Source organism: Macaca nemestrina, chromosome 13 (assembly GCF_043159975.1).
Source record: "Macaca nemestrina isolate mMacNem1 chromosome 13, mMacNem.hap1, whole genome shotgun sequence".
Lineage (NCBI taxonomy): Eukaryota > Metazoa > Chordata > Mammalia > Primates > Cercopithecidae > Macaca > Macaca nemestrina.
In genome coordinates, this window is record NC_092137.1 from 13,599,259 (window position 1) to 13,623,447 (window position 24,189).

Genomic DNA, 24,189 nt, shown 5'->3' on the forward strand with positions numbered 1-24,189 from the left:
GTTTCCTTCAGGCGAAGGACACACATTAGAAAGAAAGGCATAAGGTAGAATACAGCAGGGGCCTAAAGCAGAGTTTCTGCTTGTCATCGTGCTGTGGAGTCATGCATGGCATTACTGCCTCCCAGCCACAATGTGTTACAATATCCAGAGATTATTTCCAATCAGAAAAACCCATGCATGCTACAGTATTCAGAGCTTTTACTGGGCCTCTATTATGTAGGTAAGCACAATTACTGTAATTATTGTTTATGTGGTTGAATTTAGTCTTCAGCATCCCCCTTCCCCATAGGTTGGGTTGATATCTTGTGAGCTAAATTCCCAACCCTTAATCACCTGTTTAGTCTTTCTGGTCTGGCCAGCCACCTAACCTTAAGATTGTTGAGTGCAGTCCTGGAATCTACTCATTAAGTCACTTTTTTTGGCATAAACTATGAGGTTTGGTTAAGGGGCCCATCATGGTTGAAAAAAAGACACTCTTATGACTCAGAAAAATTCAAAGGTATAGAGGTCACCTCCCAGGAGCTGGGTCAAAGGCCAGACCTCTATTTGGAGTTCAAATTTCTGGCTGTAAATACATAGGAATAGATGATGTATTAAGCAGTTCTTGCATGGCTATAAAGAATTACCCATGACTGGGTAATTTATAAAGAAAAGAAGTTTAACTGGCTCACAGTTCTGCAGGATTTAAAGGAATCCTTGGTGCTGGCATCTGCTTGAAGCTTCAGGGAGTTTTCAATCATGGTGGAAGGCAAAACAGGAGTAGGCACTTCACATGGCAAAAGCAGAAGCAAGAGAGAAAGAGAGTGGGGTAAGAGTGGGTGCCACACACTTTTAAAATGACCAGATCCTATCAGAACTTGCTATTGCAAAGACAGTACCAAGCCATGAAGGATCCACCCCCATGACCCAAATACTTTCTCCCAGACCCCACCTCCAGAATATTATAATAATGCATCATCCAAATATATAATCTTGACATATGACTTATAAAAGTTACGTATTTCATTTATGTAAATGTGAACATATTCTATCATTGCAATTCTCTATAGATAGAACATGGTTATAATGTCTTCAATATAAGATAATGGGGAGGAAAAGTCATATTTATATTCCACTCCCTATGTTTCCTCTATTAACATGATGATAACATGATATTTTAATGGAAGCAGAAAGTCCTCCATTAAAATGACATTTCTGTGCTGTCTCAGGCACTTTTTCAGCATTCCTTGGTGAGAAAGGGTGACTTCTTGATTACTGAGTGTGATTGAAGCAGATGGACATGCCTGGCTCAGACTCCTCCAAGCTAATTCTTAGATTCTGCCTAACCCCCAAAAGCATGGAATTTCTAATTTTCTAGAGACAGGCTTCCATGAGTAAGGTGGTCATACCTTCTGCTTTGCCCAGATAAGTCAAAGTTTATTCTTTTCTGGAGCCTCATTCAATTTAGAATGGGTACCGATTTTTTTTTCTTATAAAGTTGTGTTATTAACAGTTGCAGGAAAATAAGTGGCTTTACGTTTGATAGACCTACAACTTGTCTTTTCTCTAGCTTCTGTCATAATCTTACCTATTAGTGTCAGAAGTAAATTCAAAGTGAACAGAGTTCTCATTTAACACATGGATAAATCAAAGAGTTGACCAGTGAGCAAGCTTCTCTCCTGAGTAGCCTTTCTTGATGTCAGTACCTCTGGCCTCCCTTTAAAGTACACCACACAAGAGTCTATTCAGACATAAGCAGCTACAGACAGCCAATTCCGTCTAGTCTTTGAGTAATAGGAGGAGAAGTAGTTAATGCTGCTATCCCCACAAGCTACCTATTGTGTCAGAAAACTGAACCGCAGAACTTCTGGTAAGCTGTGAGATGTGCAAATTACATCAGGATACCTTGGTGAAAATTTTAAAAACTTACAATTTAGATGAAATAAGTGTGGAAAATAGAGACTGAGGAGACTAACCATAGATAAAGAGAAGATGGCAATCCTTTTGCTACAGAAGTAAATCACAATTATTCATTGTGTTATATTACTTGATAATTTAATAATAAATTCTACCATTAATTAGTTTTTTAAAATGTATAGTTAATGAACACTTAAGTAGTAAAAGTTCACGTTTATAAAAAATGCTGATTATGCTCTGGACTAAACTTTGGTTTTTCAGCTCTAAAATGATTTTATATACTTTGCTTTAGGAGGCTGGGGCTAAGATCATATAAACTACATTTCTTTCTTCTTTGTCACATGGCTTGCTGTCAGTTTCTGGACATCGGTGGCCTACTGAGAGACTAATAAGTAGGAGAAGAGAAAAGGGAAATTATTTTTTCTTTGTTCTAATTTTTTTTCTGTCTCAGAACCAGGTTCATCATACCCTCTAGGCTGAAACTAACACCAGCTGTCAACCCATTTTCAGAAACCCGAGTTTCAGTTCTGAGAGAACCCTCCAACAAGCTGTTTTTTCTGAGTCCCCACATTACATGGGCACCACGCCTTTTTTACAATTCTGTGCAATCCTTTCTATAAGACTCTAAATTCCAACAACCCCAACTTCTTCCTTCTGTTTCCCAAGAAATTAGGGATGATAGCAGTTTCTGGAAGTTACAAACCACCTTCCATCAATATTCCTTTCTTTTTATTTCTGTTCTCCAAAACCTGTCTAACCAATTGTCTGTCTGTATTTTCTCAGTTAAAATAACTGGTATTGGGTTTTTTAAAATTGGAATCTTAGTGTGTAATGTTCACAAAATGTCTATCAGTATTTACCATCTAATGTGGTAAACCCATAAGATACAAATCACAGTAGCAGTTATTGTAAGAGAGGAGCAAGTAGATAGCTACATACATTTGTAAAGAGGACATTTGTGTATTTTCAAATTAATTTTTAATTCAATTTTTGTGCATATATGAAGTAACAAATAGCTGTTAATGTTTTGGCTTTATTAGTAGAAGAAAAATTTCATAAACAATTAATGCTCATTTATATCATGTGATCAATAATATATACAATCAGATTAATTCCAATATTGTTCAGATATTTTATACAACAACTCATGAAATCAAAATCTTTGGTAGCTGATTTTATTAAAAATGAAACAAGCAGAAATGTTGTGAGTGTTACAGAGTATCTTGCTTAAAAGTGCAAAAAAGTTTTTTTTGCTTAGAGTATTTTAAATACGTGTTTTGAGGTGGTAGAGATCATAGCAAAACCAATATTCCATTCTCATTAAATTAAGAATTCTGTGGGGAAACATGTATTTGAATTTGGTTTTAGAACGCATAAAATTCACAATTGTGTCCAAGCAAGGTGTGATGTACTGTCAATTAAAATATAGAAGTGGGGAGCAAGGTAGCAGAATAGGACTCCCCAGCAATCGTCCCCCCACAGAAACGTCAATTAGAACAAGTATCTATGCACAAGAATACATTCACAAGAGCTGAGGAAGCTAGGTCAGAGACCGTAGTACCTGGTTGTTGCATAACAGTAAGAAAAGGCACACTGAAGAAGGGAAGAAGGATATTTGTACGTTACCTGTATCATCCCTCCACAATCTGAGGCAGTGCAGTGTGGAAAAAGATTCTGTCTGCTTAGAGAAGAGAGAGACAAAATGAGGATTTTGCCTTAAATCATAGCACTCAGCCCATCACAGTAAAACTCAGCACTGGACAGATCCCCATAGCTCCATATTCCAGGCTGGTACCTGTGGCCTGATCCTGTATACCTGCCCCGGTGCTGGTGGGATAACACAGCTCTAAGCATTATGCTTTCTGGGAGAACTCAATTTCTGACCTACAACACTTTTAGGCTGCTGTGAGTGGCCTCAGGTGCTAGAAAGCCCTCATTATCAGGCAGGCCTCCGAGGTCCCAGACTTACGGCGTGCCCCAGGTCCATACTTACCATAGCAAGACCTAGGCTTCTGGAGCACCATACTGGCCACAGCTGCTCTGTACTTCTGAAATATTACAGAACTATGCCTGCTGCAAGGCTTTTCCAGAGAAAGCCAGTCTGTGAAGACTAAAATGAACATCTACATTTTCAAATCCGTAGACATTGATGAACTGCCAAAAAGATCAAGAATAATCAGGGAAATATTACATCATTAAATGGAGAAAATAAGGTGCCAGTGACTGACTCTAAAGAAATGGAGATGTGTGCACTTCCCTACCAATAATTCAAAATAACTTTTTAAGGAAGCCAAGTAAACTTCAAGAAAATACAAAGAAAAAACTCAATGAATTAAGAAATAAATCAGAAGATGAAACTGAATACAGAAACTCAAATGATAATTAAAAACCCCAGGAATTCTGGAGATAAAAAATTATAATGAATGAAATTTAAAAAGCAAGGAAGAGCATCAATAGCAGAAATAATCAGGCAGAAGAAGGAATCTGTGAACTCAAAGATGGGTTATTTGAAAATGTACAGTCAGAAGAGAAAAAAGAGACAAAGAATGAAAAAGAGTAAGGAAAACATACAGGATTTTTGAGACTGCCTCTAAAGAAGGAATGTTTGAATCAAATGAATTCAAAAGGAGAAGAGAAAGATAAAAGGTAGAAAGTGACATTCCAGTATATGAAGGTCAAAAGGTTCCCACCAGATTCAATCTAAATAGGACCATCCCCAAACAAACAATAGTAAAACTGTCAAAATGCAAACAAAGAGAGAATCCTGAAAGTAGTAAGAAAAAAGAAGCAAATGACATATAAAGAATTACCTATACAGATAGCAGCAGACTTCTCAGCAGAAACCTTCATGTGGAGAGAGTGTGATATTCAAAATGCCAAGTGAAAAAATAAAACAACCACCAACCAAGAAAACTGTACCCAGCAAATCTCTCCTTCAAAAATTCAGGAATGAGATGAAGGCTTCTCCAAACAAAAGGTGAAGAACATCAGTACCAAATATGCCTTACAAGAAACACTGAAGGTAGTTCTTCAAGCTGAAAGAATGCTAATGAGTAAGACAAACACATCTGAAAGTATAAAACTCACTAGTAAAAGTACATATAGAGTCAAATTTAGAATACTATTATGTGTGTAAATTACTTGTATTTTTAGTATGAATGTAAGAATAATTTGTTAAGGAATATGCAATATAAAATGATGTAAACTGTGACATCAAAAATTTGAAATGTGGGGTGGAATGAATTGGAGTGTGGAGTTTTTGTGTGTATGTGTATGTATGTGGCTATAGTTAAGTTGTTATAATCAGCTTAAAATAACCTGTTATAGGCCGGGCGCGGTGGCTCATGCCTGTAATCCCAGCACTTTGGGAGGCCAAACTAGGCGGATGATGAGGTCAGGAGATCAAGACCATCCTGGCCAACATGGTGAACCCAGTCTCTACTAAAAATACAAAAATTAGCCAGGTGTGGCAGTGAGCACCTGTAGTCCCAGATTCTTGGGAGGCTGAGGCAGGAGAATTACTTGAACCTGGGAGGTGTAGGCTGCAGTGAGCTGAGATCGTGTCACTCCACTCCAGCCTGGAGGATAGAGCGAGACTTTATCATAAATAAACAAATAAATAAATACCTGTTGCAACTATAAGATATTTTGTAAGCTTCATGGCAACCACAAAGCAAAAACCTGTAGTAAATAGACACACACACAAAAGAAACAATAAAAACATTTGACTAGAGATAATTAGCCAAAAAGGAAGACAGCAAGAGAGGAAGAGATAAGAAAAGATCTGCAAAACAAATAGAAAACAATCCACAAAATGGTAGTAATAAACCCCTGTCTATCAATAATTGCCTTGAATGTAAATGAACTAAATTCTCCAATAAAATAATATAGAGTCCCTGAATGGAAACAAAAAAGCAAGACCCAACTATAAGCTGCTCCAAGAGACTCACTTCTGAAAGAACTCACATACTGAAAGCGAAGGCATAAAAAAGATATTCCATGCAAATAGAAACCATAAGAGAGCAGGAGTGGCTATATTTAAATAGGATAAAATAGACTTTAAATCAAAGTTTGTAAAAGAAGACAAACAGATAATTACATAATAATAAAGTACTCAATTCAACAAGAGGATATAACAATCATAACTATATATGTGCTGCCCAACACTGGAGCAACTAGGTGTATAATGCAAATATTAATAGATCTAAAGTAATAGATAGACTGCAATACAATAACAATAAAAAATTAACAACACATTTTCAGAAATAGACAAATCATCCAGACAGAAAATCAATAAAGAAACATCATACTTAAACTATACGCTCAATCAAATGGATTGTCAAATAATAGACATATTTACAGAACAATCCATTCAACAGATTCAAATTACCCATTCTTCTTAATGGCAAATAAAATATTCTCCAGTATAGAAAATACTTTAGTTCACAAAACAAGTCTTAAGAAATTTAAGAAAATTGAAATCATATTAAGTACCTTTTCTGATGATAATGATGTTAAACTAATATCGCTAAGAGTAGGAACTTCAGAAAATTCATAAATACATGGAAATTAAGCAATGTGTTCTTAAATTACAAATGATTCAATGAAGAAACTAAATGGTAAATTTCAGAAGTTCATGAGACAATTAAAAATGGAAACACAGCATACCAAAACCTATGGGATTCAGCAAAAGTGGATCTAAGACGGAAACTTATAGCACTAATTAAAAGATAAGAGCTCAGGCAATGCATGAGGTTTAATTTTGAACTTCTGTATTTGAGGTTTTAAATATTACAACATGGAGAAAAGATCTTAGAGTGAGCTTCTACTTTTAATTGGATAAATTTATATTATGCATAAGAATTAGATATAATTTAGGAAGGCCTGCAATGTTATAACATTTAAATTGAATTATGGATTATAAATAGAATAATACACAAATAAAGAATATTTGATATGGGTTTTCTTGCAAAATGTCTTTTAGAATGAAGACAAATACTTTATAAAACTGTTATTAATAAAATGTCTATATGAATAAAAGCAGAAATGAAAGTACTCACCCTTCATCAAAATTTGCCCTCATTTTTTCAGGTATCTCAGCAAGTGCAGAGATAAAATGATTTTTTTAATTGAGGTCTACATAAGACAGTCAATAGAAGATATCACAAAATTTAGTAATCTGTCGCCATAAATTAAACCTTGCAGAAGATTTCTGGTTCATTCTTAAACTCATTAAAATTAATAACATGATAAAACATGTTTTTCAGAAAATAGTGCAACAGTGACATGGTATTAGAAACAAATATAGACATGAAATTGATTATAAATATATGAATATATATTGCATTATTTTCTTTTTCTTTTCTTTTTTTTTTTGAGACAGAGTTTTGCTCTTGTCACCCAGGCTGGAGTGCAGAGGCAAGATCTCGGCTCACTGCAACCTTCGCCTCCCAGGTTCAAGTGATTCTCCTGCCTCAGCCTCCAAAGTACCTGGGATTACAGGTGCCCACCACCATGCCCAGCTAATTTTTGTATTTTTAGTATTGGCAAGTTTTCACCATGTTGGCCAGGCTGGTCTCAAATTCCTGACCTCAGGGGATCCACCCACCTCAGCCTCCCAAAGTCCTGAGGATTACAGGCATGAACCACCATGCCCAGTTTATTTTGATGTTTTATGTTTACATATTCACTATGATATTTTAAACTTCTTCATTTAAGGTACGCATGTCTCTATATCTTTATATTTCTATATGATATTTTACTTATTAGAGTGGCTTTTAAATGGAATTATTATGCAGATCTACTAGTATACTTAAATCAATAACATGTACAGTTTTTAAATATTTTTTGTTTTCTCTACATTCTTAAATGTTTTCTAGTTTTCACAGTAAATTGTGTAGTACTTTTCCCCTTTGAGAAAACTGTTGCTCAACCTGGGTGAGCAAGTCATTTTAAGGATGAATTACTGAAAAGCTTACTTTTCTATTATATCTAAAGTTATATTTCAATATGCTTGACTGCACTGTATATTTTGCAAATAATTCTGAATTTAAGGAGAAACAAAAAGTACTATTTACTTGTTTCTTTCAATCCCCAAACAGATGATATTAGTATTAATTGAACAAATGTTAAAATTTAGAATGAAATTATGCTAACTTTTTGTTTGAATAGACTTATCTGCATTGAGTTTCTAATGATGAGAATATTGCTTGAGGACAGAATGATGTCTGCAAGATGGTGGAATAAGAAGCTCTGGACCTCATTGTTTTACAGAGACACTGACCTAAAAATAATATATGATCTAAAAATGCTTTAATGAGAACTGCAAAAATTAGACAAGAAGTCATAGTCTACCAGGTGAGCACAAAGCAAATGGAATAGCTTAAAGAAAGGCATTGCATTTTACCTATGGTAAGCTTTCCCTGAAGCTGGCACCGCTCAGTGTAATTGGGAGAAAATGTTCAACTTGTGATGTATTGTTTGAAAGGGAAAGAGAAAAGTGGAATGTACATCCAATATTCTCAATTTGTGAAGGGCTGCCAGAGAAATTGGTTTCTGTCTTGCCTGACTCAGAGTATTGATGGAGAATCAGCATACTTTGGGCTGCTTAGAACAAAGGAGAGCTTGGTGATTTGTTACAGCAGCAGAGAACCTGCAATACTCCAGACAGACACCATAGGGAGGGATTTTTTTATTAGCTTCTTAAAAAGACAGTGGTAAATTTCTCTACTTGGGAAATTGCACACGTGAGCCCAGAGAAGACGCATCCTCAGGAAAGGTCTGAGAAATCTCCACGGTCTCTCATTGTTGTGCAGGCTGGTCTTGAACTCTTGACCTAAAGTGATCCTTCCACCTTGGCCTCCAGAAGTGTTGGGATTACAGGTAGTAGCCATAATGCTTAGCCACAGCACATTTTTGAAGAAATACGGGTCAAACATAAAGTCATAATGAAAATTAGAAAATATTTTGAGACAAATAGAAGTACCAAAACATATGCGTTGCGGCAAAAACCATAGTGACAGGAAAGTTTATAGCCATAATGCTTACACTAAAAAAGCAGAAAGATTTCAAGTCAACTGTCTATGCATATGAAGAAACCAGAAAAGTAAAACAAACTAAAACCAAAAATAGCAGATGAAAATAATTATAAGGATTAAAACTAAAATGAAGTAAAATGAGGAATAGAAAAACAATGCAAAAAAACCCAACAAACTTAAGAGTTAAATTTTAAAGATCAACAAAATTGATTAAACTTTATCTACACTGAAAAAGAAAAAAGAACAAAGAACAAAACCATAAAAGAAAGAGGAAACGTCACAACTGATGCTATATAAATGAAAAGCAATATAAGTGACTTCTATGAGCAATTATACATCAAGAAATTGGAGAACCAAAAGAAATGGATAAGTTCCTAGGAACATACAACATACTATGACTGAATTTTTAAGAAATAAGAAAATACGAGTAGACTTATAACTAGCAAGCTTACTGAATCGGCAATCAAAAGATTACTAGCAAAGGAGAACCCAGTACCAAGTGGCTTTCCTGGAAAATTTTGCCAGACTTTTAAAGAAGAGTTAACATCTTAAATATATACACCTCACACCCATTAGGATGGCTACTATTAAAAAAAATAGATAATAACAAGTGTTGACAAGAATGTCAAGATATTGAAACCCTTGGGTACCATTGGTGGGCTTGTAACATGGTGCCTAGGTATGGAAAACAGTATGGAGATCCTTAAAAAAATTAAAAATTAGAAATAGAATTACCATATGATTGAACAATCCCATGTCTGGGTATATATACAATAGAATCGAAAACAGTATCTCTAAGAAATGTTGGTATACTAATGTTCATTGTAGCATTATTCACAATAGCAAAGATGTGGGACCTGAATGTCTGTGACAGATGGATAAAAAAATGTGGGGAACACATACAGTGGAATATTATTCAACCTCAAATAAAGAAAAAATCCTCTTATAGGCTACAGTGTGAATGAACGTTAAGGACATAATGTTAAGTAAAATAAGGCAGTCATAAAAAATGTTAAGTAAAATAAGCCAGTCATTATACTGCATCATTCCAATTATATGAGGCATTTGAAGTAGTCAAACTCAGAGAGATAAGAATGGTGGTTGGCAGGGGATGGGGAAAATGGAGAGTTGCTGTTCAATGGGTATAGAATTTCAATTTTGCAAGATGAAAAAGTTCTAGAGATCTGTTGCACATCAAGGTTTATGTAACTTAACACTACTGCATTGTATACTTACAAATATTTTAAATGACAAGCTTAATGTATTTTTAAATGATAATAATAAAAATAGCACAGCTTGAGAAATATTATTGCTAGCCTGTTCCAAGAAATATTTGCTGAGCCCCCAAACACAAACTCGTAATGATTTGTAAGAGAAAGCTCCAGAAACTAACCCTAAGATCACACAGCTGACCATAAGGCCAAGCAGCAGGCAGCATGCCAGAGAGATGTCTACAGAGCTTCTGCTGCACTTTTTTATCTTTTTAAGAAATGTCTGCTTTTTAAAAATGCAATTTTACATGCTTTTACTTAGCCACATGACTTGTTTTTTCATTTCATGTAAATGAGAAACAGCCCAAAACATACTGATGCTTGTTAATTATAACAGTAACTATTCATAACTGACAGCAGCTAAGTTCCATAGCACAAAACAGGAGAGAGAGAGGAAAAGGAGAAATATAAAGAAGAGTATCTCTTAAGAAAAAAAAAAAAATCTGTAAGGACCAATACTCCATCACATACCAACTGAATGTTTGTGCTACATAAAAATTTTTGTAAGCATGTAAAATGACTTTTTCAAGTTATGATTAAGAAGTTTTAATGGCAGCAAAATATATGTTAAAATTTTTGGAGGTTTCAAAAAAGTATTAACATAGAAACCATTATTTGGCAAGATATGGTTATTTAAAATATAACTACAGTATTAAAGCAGAAAATGTCAAATGATGCAACACTGTTGGAAAGGCATGAAGAACTCTCAGGTGAATTAGAAAAGTCCTCATATTATATAAGCAAGTACTGAGGATCAAAAGGATAATCACTTGTTATTAAGTGGGAAAAACTAGACTAAAAGCCAGTAATCTTAAAATATATCACTATGCAAAATATATTTTTGGACACTTTGAACTCTTTGGGGGCTTAATATAAATATTTGACCTAAAGTGTGTTTTTTTCTCATAGGTGCCCTGAATCAAATATGTATTAAGCCCATCATAACAGAGCTATTTGAAACTTAGCCCTCCTGAAACTACTGAGAAGAGGGACCAATTTGCTACCATTTTTTTGTACAAATCATTGGACAGTTTAAACACTGGAATTGCAATCCATTTTTACCATGATTATCTCCTTCAGAAAAGATTTTTCACCATTTGCTGCTGAGAAAAAATGAAGGCCACAAAAAATGTCCTAGTAGGTGATAATGTCTTTGATATCATTTTTCGGCCTCAAGGAAAGTCATTTCATCTTCCTAGCTATTGGGTAGGCAATCTATTCAGCCAAGTGTATAAGCCACCTAGAAAGTGCAACTATTAACTATTGTCGAATCAGTAAAGTTTCATTTGTCATCCCTGAGAAATTTTTGCCTTTCTCAGGAAGAAGCAAGGAAGCATTACTTAGGATACTTTTGCAGCAGATAAAAGAATTCAACACGCAAAGGTCTATAATTGAAATAATGACTTAATGTGTCTCATTTCAACAATTTCAGAGGTAGAGCAGTTCCACGACTGGTTAATTGGGTGAGTTCATGAAATTATCAATACTTGGGCTGTTCTTATTGTTTGGCTTTCCATTTTCCAAATATTCTCCTAAATGTCACTTATTAATGGTAGAAAGAAGCCTGTGGCAATTCCAGATATTAAGTGAAGAAATAACATCCAGCAGCTGAAGAGGAAAGAAAATAAAAAATGAAGGGAGAAAGTGGCGGGGGGGGGGGGGGGAGAGGGAGGGAGGGAAGGAGAGAGGGAGGTAGGGAGGAAACAAGGAAGGAAGGAAGGGAAGGGAAGCGAAGGGAAGGATGGAGGGAGGGAGGGAGGGAAGGAAGGTCATTTATTCTGTGTGTTTCATTTTAATATCAAAAAAATATTTCCTATGTTATTCACTGACAAAGGGAACAGGACCTTGTGATAACTTATATGAATTGCAATTTGGAGTTATTCAGATAACCTATCTTAAAATACTAAGGAATGTAAAGTGAAATATAAATACACTTGCCGTTTAGATTTAGAGAATCTACCTCAACAAACTGAAAGAAATAAAATGCACACCTAACAGATGCAAACTTAAATTGTATAGAGATCCTGAGAATAATCCAAAAGCAGGCAAATCAATTAAATATCACTTAATCACTTTGGTTATAGCCTTCAATTCTTTGATTCATACTATTTAGCATTTTAATATATCCCTAGATTATGTTACATGTTAATATTGAATCACAATTTCACAATTTTTTTTTGAGAGGAAGAGTGATGGATACAAAAGAGCCCAAGCTTTAGAGCTAGATATACTAGGTTTCAATTTTGGTTTAGCTATTTGCTTATTCTGTGGCCTTTAGCAATCCATTTAAGTTATCTGATGATAGTTTACTCCCATATATAAAAAGTATAACATTATATATTGCATTGTGTTTTTGTGAGGGTTATAAATAACACATTTGAAATGTCCAATAGAATGCCTGAAAGAAAATGTAATCTAAATAAATGATAGCAATTAGGGACCAATATATCCAATTGTGTATGTGTGTGTGTATGTGTGTATGAAAAGAAAGCCAGCCCAAGTGAACTGAAAATTGAGTATAATCAATTCAGTTTACTGTTTATTTTTACATTCTTGCCAAATGGTTCTATGAAAATACAGTACTGATATTCTTCAAGCGAAGATACATTGAATAAGTACTAGGGCTGTTAAATCATATCCTATGGATTATACCTAGCACACTCAAGTATACTTTCTCCACATATCACATTTTGCAAAATTTCATACTGAAAAAAATTCAGTTAAATAAAAGATAATTATTTATGAATCTAATGGTTATTAACTAGCTACTCTGGGCAAATCACTTTGGGCAAATCCTCCTCTCTAAGATCATGCTAAACAATAATAAAAATAATTGATATTTTTTAGGAGTGTATGTGACATCAAATACCATTCTTGGTGATTTAATGCTTTTATATCATTTGTTCTTCAAAACAAGACATTTCAGGACATTAATCAAATAATAATAATGATAGCAGTAAATGTAAAATTACATTTACAATACATGGAAAAAATTTAGAGGATCATGGTTTTTGAAAATTTGTAAAGTTTACATACTAGGTTAATGTGGGTTTGACCTAGAAATGAAGTTCAAGAAAATTTTTTCTGAAAAAGGGAACCACTGACTTTATCCAAAGAATAAGAAGGTGATGAAGAAAGTCAACAGCAAGTAGAAATCCCAGTGGCTGGAGGGAGCATAAGCCTTTCTTGAGTATGTACTTGGGGAATAAAGAAGGCCTGTATGAATAGCAGCACCAAGAGCAAAGGGGAAGAGCCTAACAGAGATCAATAAAGACAGCTAAGGAACAGGCCATTGTGGTACCTTGCCCATGTAAAAGGTTTTGTTATTTTAAAAATTTGTATTGCATGTTACCCCCATTAAGCTACTACTTTCTTCACAGAATTAAAAAAAAAAAAAAAAAAAAAAAAAAAAACTACTTTAAATTTCATATGGAACCAAAAAAGAGCCCATATAGCCAAGATAATCCTAAGCAAAAAGAACAAAGCTGGAGGCATCACGCTACCTGATTTCAAACTACACTACAAGGCTACAGTAATGAAAACAGCATGGTACTGGTATCAGAACAGATATATAGACCAATGGAACAGAACAGAAGCTTCAGAAATAACACCACACATCCACAACCATCTGATCTTCAGCAAACCTGACAAAAACAAGCAATGAGGAAAGGATTTTCTATTTTAAAAATCATGCTGGGAAAATTTCTAGCTATATGCAGAAAACAGAACCTGGACCTCTTCCTTACACCTTATACAAAAATTAACTAAAGATGGATTAGATACTTAAATATAAAACCCAAAACAATAAAAACCCTAGAAGAAAACCTAGGCAATACCATTCAGGATACAGGCATGGGCAAAGTTTTCATGACTAAAACACCAAAACCAATTGCAACAAAGGCCAAAATTGAAAAATGGGATCTAATCAAACTAAAGAGCTTCTGCACAGCAAAAGAAATTATCATCAGAGTGAACAGGCAGCCTACAGAATGGAAGAAAATTTTTGCAAGCTATGCATCTGATAAATATCTAATATCCTTAATCTAGAAGGAACTTAAACAAATTTACAAGAAAAAAACAAACAACCCTATCAAAAAGTGGGCAAAGAATATGAAGAGACCTTTCTCAAAAGAAGACATGCATGCAGCCAACAAACATAGGAAAAAACAATCTCATCATCCCTAGTCATTAGAGAAATGCAAATCAAAACCACAATGAGATACCATCTCAGGCCAGTTAGAATGGCAATCATTAAAAAGTCCGGAAACAATAGATGCTGGCGAGGCTGTGGAGAAATTGGAACGCTTTTACACTGTTGGTGGGAGAGTAAGTTAGTTCAACTATTGTGGAAGACAGTGTGGCGATTCCTCAAGTATCTAGAACTAGAAACAACACCATCTGACCCAGCAATCCCATTACTGAGTATATACCCAAAGGATTATAAATCATTCTACTATAAAGACACATGGAGACGTATGTGTATTGCAGCACTATTTACAATAGCAAAGACTTGGAACAAACTCAAATGCCCAAAAATGATAGACTGGATTAAGAAAATGTGGCACACATACACCATGAAATACTGTGCAGCCATAAAAAAGAATGAGTTCATGTCCTTTGCAGGGACATGGATGAAGCTGGAATCCTTCATTCTCAGCATACTAAAACAGGAACAGAAAACCAAACACCACATGTTCTCATTCGTAAGTGGGAAGTGAACAATGAGAACACATGGACACAGGGAGGTGAACATTACACACTGGGGCCTGTCGGGGGTAGGGGTGGGGGCAATGGGAGGGAGAGCATTAGGACGAATACCTAATGCATGCAGAGCTTAAAACCTAGCTGGTGGGTTGATAGGTGCAGCAAACCACCATGGCATATGTATACTTATGTAACAAACCTGAACATTCTGCACACATATCCCAGAAGTTTTAAAGTAAAAAGAATAATAATAATAATAAAGAAAATACATCAACAAGAAAAAATTATATTGCAAAATAACAGCAAAAGATAGTACAAAAATACAAAAGTCAGCTCAAAGAATTACCACAAAATTAACAGCAGTGTATCCACTACCAAAAGGCACCAAAAATAAGGCACCGACAGTATCAGACGAGACATTTTACTTTCTCTCATTTACTGTTTCTTTCCTTTTACCCCAAGATTGCTATAGCTTAATTTCTAAATTTGTAAATTTATTCTAGAGTTATAGCTTAATTATGAATATTTTTCTGACTGTTTTTATTCAACATATTTGGCAGATCCATCTACATTGAAAGTAGTTTAATTTGTTTTTTTTTCATTCTATTGTGTAAATCATATTTTTATCAATTCCCCTCTTAAATGGTCATATAAATGCTTCTTTCCCTAAGCACAAAGCCAATATTTTTAAAAGTTAAGTATAAAAACAGTTTTTTAATGCACTGGTGTTCATATTTCTATTGAAACATAGTTGATAGTTCACATATTCAAATTTAGTAAAAAATGATTTTTTTTTCTGGTGATTGTGCTAATTTAGATGCTCACTACATCATTCTCATCAAGGGAACAGCCATTTGCTAATTTTAGCCATTATCTTGGTCACATAATTTTAATTTTCTTGATTAGTAATAAGGTTGAATATTATTTGATATTTGTATTTACATTTTATTTATTCTGGTTTATGAAATATCTTTTCAGGTCTCCTATACTGTTATTCTATTGGATTATCTGCTATTAAATAGAATTTAAATGTTATGTTATAGATTTACAGTATTTATATATTCTGAGTCTAAATTTTTGTGATTACTATATGGGTTGCAAATATTATCTGTTATTTGTCACTTGCCATTTGTCACATCAGTGGTTTTTGATGAATATAAATTCTCAATTTACATAAGATTGAATTCATTAATACTTTCCTTTTATATTAAGACTTTTTGTGTCTAGTTTCAGAAATCTTTTCCTCCACCAAAGGCATGAAAGTATTCACATCTTCTGTTTTCCCTTTCGCACTGATTTCTAAAATTCATTTAGAATTCACTTTCTTTATGATATGTAGTAGTAAAATGTGGTTATATTCATGTGTATATATGTGTATTTCATATATCAATGTTATATGTAAATTATGTGCACATAGTATTACATAATCATATATAATCAATTATTATATAATATTACATATATAATTGATTATACATATAATTTTTTAATCTACTACCAAATTTTCCTACTGCTTTAACAATACCAATCTTTTATTAGTCAAGAGTCTACAAATATGTGAGTCTATTTCTGGGCTTTGTTTTTTTGTACGATTTTCCTCTCAATCTTGCTTTTCACTGATGTACTATTGTCTCAGTTACTATAGATAGTTTTTTAATATGTATGGTTGATATATAGTTGAGGAAATACTAAATATTGATATAGGTTTGAGGAAATACTAAACCATTGTTTATCTCTAGTAGTCTCTGCTATTCTTGGTTGTGACTCTGCATATTAATTTAGAATTATATATTTCACGTAATGGAGCCATGATGATAAACTTAATTTCACTTGCTGTTATCACACTTTAATCATCTTTAGATTAAGCTGAAACTGAATGTATAGATCAAATTAAAGGCAAGTGACATCTTTACATAACTGAATCTTGCAATTTGTAATTTTCAAATGTGCTGTATATTTTATTAGAATTTCCCTAGATAGACGATTTTTTAATAGTGTTAACGTTGCACTTTTAAATGAATTTCTAATTGTTTACTCTAGGGGTGTGTGTGCGTGTGTGTGTGTCTACAATATACACTTAGAATTATCCACAGTTTTGCCCACAAGTTCTTCAACATAGAATTCCTTCAATTTTATCTACAGTTTTTCCAACCACAGTACTTATTTGAAGAAGTACCAGCTTTTTTTCATTTAGGAAGACATTAGGCCAAAATTCTTTGAAAATTCTGAGCCCTTTTCTTTCTCTCATACCTCACATTTAATTCATCAAGAAATTCTAGCAACTCTACATTCAAAGGGTATTCTGAGTGTGAATAATTCTAATTACCTTCTGTGTACTCAATTTATTCAAGCCATCATCACTTCTCATCTGAATCATTGCAATAAACACCCACAAATATGCCTGAATATACTCTTGTTTCCCCAGACCCTGGTTTCCTCATTGCTGGAGAGGAACACATTTAAACATTAACTTGGGTAGAATATGCCTGCATCTCAAGTATTCCTCTGATTTTCATCTTACTCACAGGAATATATACAATGTTTACAACAGTTTACATAACCTTAAAAGACCAGGCCGCCTGCTGCACTCTGACGTCCTCTTAAGCACACACACATTCTAAGTACTGTTCTTTCTTTCTCTCTCGCTCTCTCTTTCTGAGTTGCTTTTCCTCCAGATTGACCTATATTTTGCTGTTCTTCTTTCAGATTTCTTCTAAAACATCACCTTTTTAGAGAGAGATTGATCCTGGTCTAGCCTTAGTGACTCAGTTGTAACCGGTAGAATGAAGTAAAAGTTACTCTGTGTAACTTGTTAGCACAGGTCAGATTAGACCATGTCATTTCTTCATGATTTCTTTGGTGACGTGGGATATTCTGAAGGAGGCTCGCTGCTATGTAAGAAGTCTGAGTACCTGAAGTCACTGTCCTAGAGAGTCACGTGCAGGTCACCAGCAAGAACCACAGATGAGCTCTCAGCTGGAGATCAGCATCAACTGCTAGGAAGTGAGGGATGTTAAAGGCTCCAAAGAAAGAACTGCCCAGCCAAGCTCTTTGGAATTCCTGACCTGCCAAAAACACAAGCAAATAAAATTATTGCTGTTTTAAGGCTTTGATATGTGACTATAAAGACCCCTTATATAACCTCAGAGTTTTAAGGTGGTGACTCATGGAGCCCTTTCTTAGAGACAAAAGGCCTTTCTAATGATCGTGTGTATGTGGCTCACAGACAATCCCTGTTAAATAACAGAGATTCTAAGAATCTAAAGGGATCGCAACAGAGAAAGGAATTCCTCAGAGATTTGTCATTGTGGCTTTATGTCTAAATGGAGTAAATTTTAATACAATTTATAAAAATTATCACAAAGTTTGTAAGCAAGTTGTACCAGCGAAAGCCCCAACAGCATTAGTTGAAAGGAATAGAGACAGTCAAGTGTACAAAGGGTCTTTAGACCTTAGTCTTTACACAGGAAGGTGTCCAGGAAGGCTATCCACTACCTACACATGTCCTATTTTGTAGGAAACTAAGGATGACCTAGAGAACAGAACCAAGGCTAAAGGGCAGAACCAAGAACCATGGACAACAACCCCAGGCGGAATATATTATTGCATTAAAGGAAGTTTGCCAAAAGCAAAGTGAGATCCCCAATCAGTATGCTGCAGACTTCCTGCTTACAGCAAAATGCTGTGTTTGGTAAATGTATTTGCTACGGACAAATGTGGGATGCCTGTGTTGGCACAGACATGCATGTTAGATGCATGTGTGTGTTACAGTCTTTTACCATTCTGTTTTCTAGGAGTTGATCCCAATTTATCACACTGTCAGAATTTTGTTGTAATCAAACCTTCTCAGGATGGTTTCCTAGAATTTTATTTGATCCTTCCTTATTATTGAAATGCAAGACATTTGATTTTTATCCTCATTCAGAAAGTACAGAAATAGTATCATGCCAAAATATTTCTCAAATGTATATTTAATCAATCTTTTAGTGGCTCCTACATTCAAGTTTGAAAGCAGTGTAACTGATGAGTGCCTATTTATATGAGAAGTGTCAGACGGCAGGCTTCCTGGAACGATACTGGAAGTCAGCTACTGTCTAAATTTAGCACACAGAACATATCCCAAAAGTTATTGCATGGCATAGAATAGGTCCTTTTGTGTGTGTGTGTGTGTGTGGTGTTTGTGTGTGGTAAGTTCATCAATAAATGGGCCATTGACATTGGATTTAATCTAACTCTCCCACCTTTTATGTTATTATCTTGTTGAATTACCCAACTTCAATCCTAAAAATGGGATTAATGATATCTATTCAGTGTTGCTTTGGGGACAATTGCCTTTGAGCTAATTGCCTTTGTAGTCGTGAGCTCACTTTTTCTTCAAACCCTCCAAACTCAGTAGTGATTGCTTATCACTGTCATATAGATGAGGAGACTAAACCTTAGAGAGATTAAGTCACTCATGCGAAATCACTGCTATGATTTGAATCTTTGCTTAGTGAGAGGAAAAATGCTTTGTCTGTAGGCGAAGTTAAGTATTGAAGATTATTTAGATACATACAGTTAGACATTCATAGTTTTCAAAGCCAGAAATTGTTTTGGAGTATTTTCTAAATCTGTGTATTTCTACAATACAACATGTTGAATTGGGAAATAAATTCATAGCTTCCAGGTACCCCGTATTCTCCGGATTTTCTCCTGTCCTGTCCCATTGTCACTCCTTTTAACTTCCTTTGCTAGTTCTTTTTGATTAATACATTTTTGGAGTGCTCTAGTGCATAGTTTTGGGAACTCATATCTCTTTTTATTCCACACTCAATAATTCAAATCTGTGATTATCTCATCCAGCATCATGTCATTAAATACCGCCTCTACATGATACATCCTCTACTTATGTCTCCAACCTGGATTCCTTCCTGAAACTCCAGACTTTATTTTTAACTGCCTAATGAACATGAGTGTAAGTAACTTTGACTGCAGAGCAATGCTAAGGTTTGTTTGGCAAGGCCATTGGGAGTCCTCAAGCCAAAGTCCAGTCACTCATCAGAAAATTGCTTCAACTCCCAACAAATGAGCCTGCCTTTGTATCCCTGCCACGTTCAGTCATTGGCTAGGCAGTCTATGGGACATGTGACCTCAGCTGAAACCCACTGATGGATTTCAGAATGCTCCTGGCTGTCAGAGATCTGAGAGGTGCACTGTTATGGTGGACACACACTGTGATCTATCACGTTGGTCCAGGTCACTGTCCTTTCTCAATAGAATTTCTGGAATAAAATATACCCCTCTTATCTATCTGCTTTTTCTTCACTTTAGCCTTTTCTCAACAGAACTTCCACTGTATTCCTTTCAAGATATAAGTCAGGTCTTGTCACTGTCAACTCAAACCTTCCAGCGGTCTCCCATTTTTGACCAGACCACAAAGCCATCATAACAGACTGCGGGTCTCTGCATGAATTGGCAGGTGCTTCCTCTCTGACCTCTCACTCAATACAATCCTAGCCTCCCTGCTATTTTTCAAACATGTCAGGTATACTCTAGCCTGCAAGCCTCTGCACTCGCTGCAATCTCTGCTCAGGGTTTGTCCCCACCCCTGCCCTTAAATTTACAATCTCCTGCCAATTGTATTTATTTATTTATATTTGAAATTTTGCCTAAAGGCATGTAGCCATATTTGGGCCAGGGTTCTTATCCATTAATTGATGCATTTTTAGAGTAAGATACAGAATAAGTTCTCAGAATATATTTTTGCATTTACAAATAATGACAAATCCAAAGACTTCTGTGGCAAACAGATGGGCATTGAAATTTCAATTTATACAGCAACTAATGTTTTCCTCTGAAAAAATGAATTACCACTGTACCTCGGGTTCCTCAGCTGTGAAATAATAGATCAATTCAGTACAGGAATCACCACATATGTGTTGCAGGTATCAAATATTACACATTTTTTATAATCTTTTAGTAGTTCCAAAAGTGCCACTTATTACAGTTCTCATCTGACTAGACTGGAAACTATCGTTCTTCTACTCCAGACCCAGTCCTTGCAGGTGATGACCAGATTGCAAAACAAATCTGAACATTCACACTCAGAGGTACTTTGCTTATAACTTTCTTGAGGAATTACAAATCACTTTTCTTTCTTGCTCAAAAATATTCAAAAGGGTATAAATTAATGAACAAAGGATTTGTATTAATATCGGTTTGAAAACTGGCTTTTCCTCAGTGGGTATGTAAACAAAAAATTTATTTTGTACCTCTCAGTTTCCCTTCCCTCCCTCCCTCCCTTCCTCCCTCCCTCCCTCCCTCCCTCCTTCCCTCCCTTCCTTCCTCCCTTCCTCCCTTCCTTCTTTCCTTCCTTGGCTTCTTCCTTCCTTTCCTTCTTTCTCTCTTTCTCCCTTCTTTCTTTCCTTATTTCTTTCTTTTTCTTCATTTAAAAAAAGATTTTTTTGAGATGGAGTCTCACTCTGTCACCCAGGCTGGAGTGCAGTGGCATGATTGTAGTTCACTGCAACCAACACCTCCTGGGCTCCCACCCCAGCCTCCTGAGTAGCTGGGACCACAGGCACACTGCACCACACGGCTTTTTTAATTTTATTTTTATTTTTGTAGAGACAGAATTTCGCTATGTTGCCCAGGCTGGTCTCGAACTCCTCGGCTGAAGCTATCTGCCCAATTTGGCCTCCTAAAATGCTGGGACTATGTGTGTGAGCCACCACCCCTGTCCTCAGGCTCAATTTATTCATCCATAAAATCATGGTAATGATACTTTTCTCTCTAAGGGGATCTGGTATAAGATTCATAAGAAGTCTAAGTTATTTTTATATCAAGTAGCCAGCACCCCTGAAAATGTCACTTTACCTGAAAGTGGCAGAAAGTCAGTGATTCTCAATAAAGGAATGAAGGTATGAGATCATTTCCATATACTTGAAGGACACAGGTTCTTATTCAGCACAGCATTGGTCTCTAGCACATCATTGCTCTTAAAATGGCCAATGAAATGAAATGTTTGCATTCCAAAGTCAGTGTATCATTATTCTGTGCTGACTGAAGAATAAGATAAAGTCATCAACAAATAAGGTCATCTGAGCATAGAACACATTTATTCCCCAATTTCTCTTCATGAGCCACACTTCTCCTGACCTGTGATGTCCTATGTCAATATGATGTATTGGATGAAGTATTTTATGTTGAATGCTAGGTAAAAAACATGTCTTTTCTTTACTGACCTTGATATATCTCATTTCTAGAATTATGAGCACCAGAGTTGCAAAAGATCTGATCATGGCCTAACTCTGTCTTACTATAGTGGATGTTTTTTAGTTGCATCGTCTCATCATTTGCCCCCTAGAGTCCACTCTAGCTGAGCTTTGAGTTCTGTGCTGAGCTTTGAGTTCTGTAGAGGGCAGCCTTATCTCTGCTCTTTATAGTAATTTTCAACCAAGGACAGAGGTCTGTAAATAATCCATTTATAAAAACAGACCAATGTGTAATTTGGTTGAAAATCCACCCAGGTGTATTTTTAAAAATATGTTGCTTTGTAACAGAATATAAAGTATAATTGGTTATATTTTGCCATAATAATTTCTTGCATAAGTATTAATTACATTATTCACACACTGAATTGTCAGTCTTTCATTCTAGTGAAATAAGCATTGCATAAGTAAATATGAAATTATAGAATAGCCATTTATTGAGAGAAGTGAAAATATCAAGCTCCTTATAAATATTTTTTTCCATAAAGTATGTTAGTGAATTCAACAAAAGCAATTATAATAAAAAATGCCCTCTTTTGGTAGGGTGTTTGTAGAATTTATCACCCAAACTTAAACACATTTGAAAATGAAAAGGTGATATAGTTAACAACTACCGCAAGACATCAGCAAAAACTGAATTAGAAGATCAGCTTGTTCATCATTCAGTTTAAACTCTTTTCACTGTGATACATTGTTCCATATAAATATGTTTTAGACCCATCCTTCCCAAAATATCATACAAAGTATGGGATTAAATGAGTGTCTATAGAGTAGACACCGCTTGGCTGGACATTGCAGTCCTTTGGGGAACACGGAGTGTAGCCTTGAGAGGAAGCACACAGGTATAGAAAAGATTAATTCTGAGAGGGGTACTTCATTTTAACATGAAGACAGACTAGATAATCTGTAGGCACTTCCAGAGCAATACATTTGAAAAAATGAATAAACAGCAAAACATTCTCTTCACTGCATGACTAAGTTTTCAAGAAAGGAAAATAAATCCCCTGGCCTAAAAATATTAACTGAATGCAAGGAGGTTAGCGGATGCTAACTTGACTGCACTGAGGATGAATTTTCATCTTTAGACCTAAAATACTCGCATTTTCAAAGGTATGAGGAATGAGGATATAAGAATGACCACAGGCTCCCTTGAAGTAGGAGTGTAACTGACACCCTTACCAGTTCACCTCTAAGGTGATTGCCCTCCACTGGGTGTAGTAATGGCACACTAGTAGGTGTTTGTACTTTAATGTGGCTGTTTTTTGGTTGTGACAAGGGATGGGGGGACATCATAGTAATTTAGCAAATTGATAATTTTTTAAAATGTAAAAATAGAGTTTATGGTAGAATATAAAAAATATTTGTTTAAAGAAACTAAATATTTTGTAAATTCTACTTGAAAATTCAATTGCACATCAATGATGGGGAACAATCAGAGAAGAAATCTCCCCATATTTCATATAAGCATTTTTCACAATACTAGTATTATCATCTTTAATGAAATAACACAAGCATAAAGTATTGAGTCACGAAAAATGATTAAACTTTGGTGGAATCAAACAATTTTGAAAACATATGATAAGGTATGACTTTCTTTTTACAACATCAAGATCTTAATACGAATACCATTTCTTAAATCATATAGTGAAAACTAAAAATATTCTGAACTCTACTAATCCTCAGAAATTGTGAGTCGAAGGACTGTAGAAATTAGCATATATTATCTTCAGCCTCTTTGATGTAGTTTGTAAAGAGGAAACATCTGTGGGAATACATAGTGCGTCTGAAAGCACAGAATGACATATTTAATCATCAATATTCTGCACTCACTGAAGTGTCAGTATTTATTTTCTGCTTCTCCTTTTGGTTAACTTTATAATCCTCTCTGTGAATTATGTGGTAAATTTAATCACTAGAGAAGGATAGGTGGAATTAAAATTGGCATAGCATTTGTGGTTACACAGACCTTGAATGAAACTCCAGCTTCTCAATATGTCTGACTGAGGGCAAGTACTTAACCTCTCAGAGACC

The 24,189-nt window shown here is 35.1% G+C and overlaps 2 long non-coding RNA genes across 2 annotated transcripts in view; one reads left to right on the plus strand and one right to left on the minus strand.

Annotated features, from left to right (window-relative positions):
* Nucleotides 1-4,463, minus strand: part of LOC105486464 (uncharacterized) — a 36,830-nt gene extending 32,367 nt beyond the window's left edge. The window contains exons 1-2 of the long non-coding RNA XR_011612219.1: nt 3,523-4,463; nt 672-766 (exon numbers count right to left, since the gene is read on the minus strand). This is a non-coding gene — a long non-coding RNA (uncharacterized lncRNA). The remainder of the gene's footprint in view (nt 1-671; nt 767-3,522) is intronic.
* The window catches only part of LOC139357772 (uncharacterized), a 179,256-nt gene that overhangs the window by 62,268 nt on the left and 92,799 nt on the right, over nt 1-24,189 (plus strand). The window lies entirely within an intron of this gene.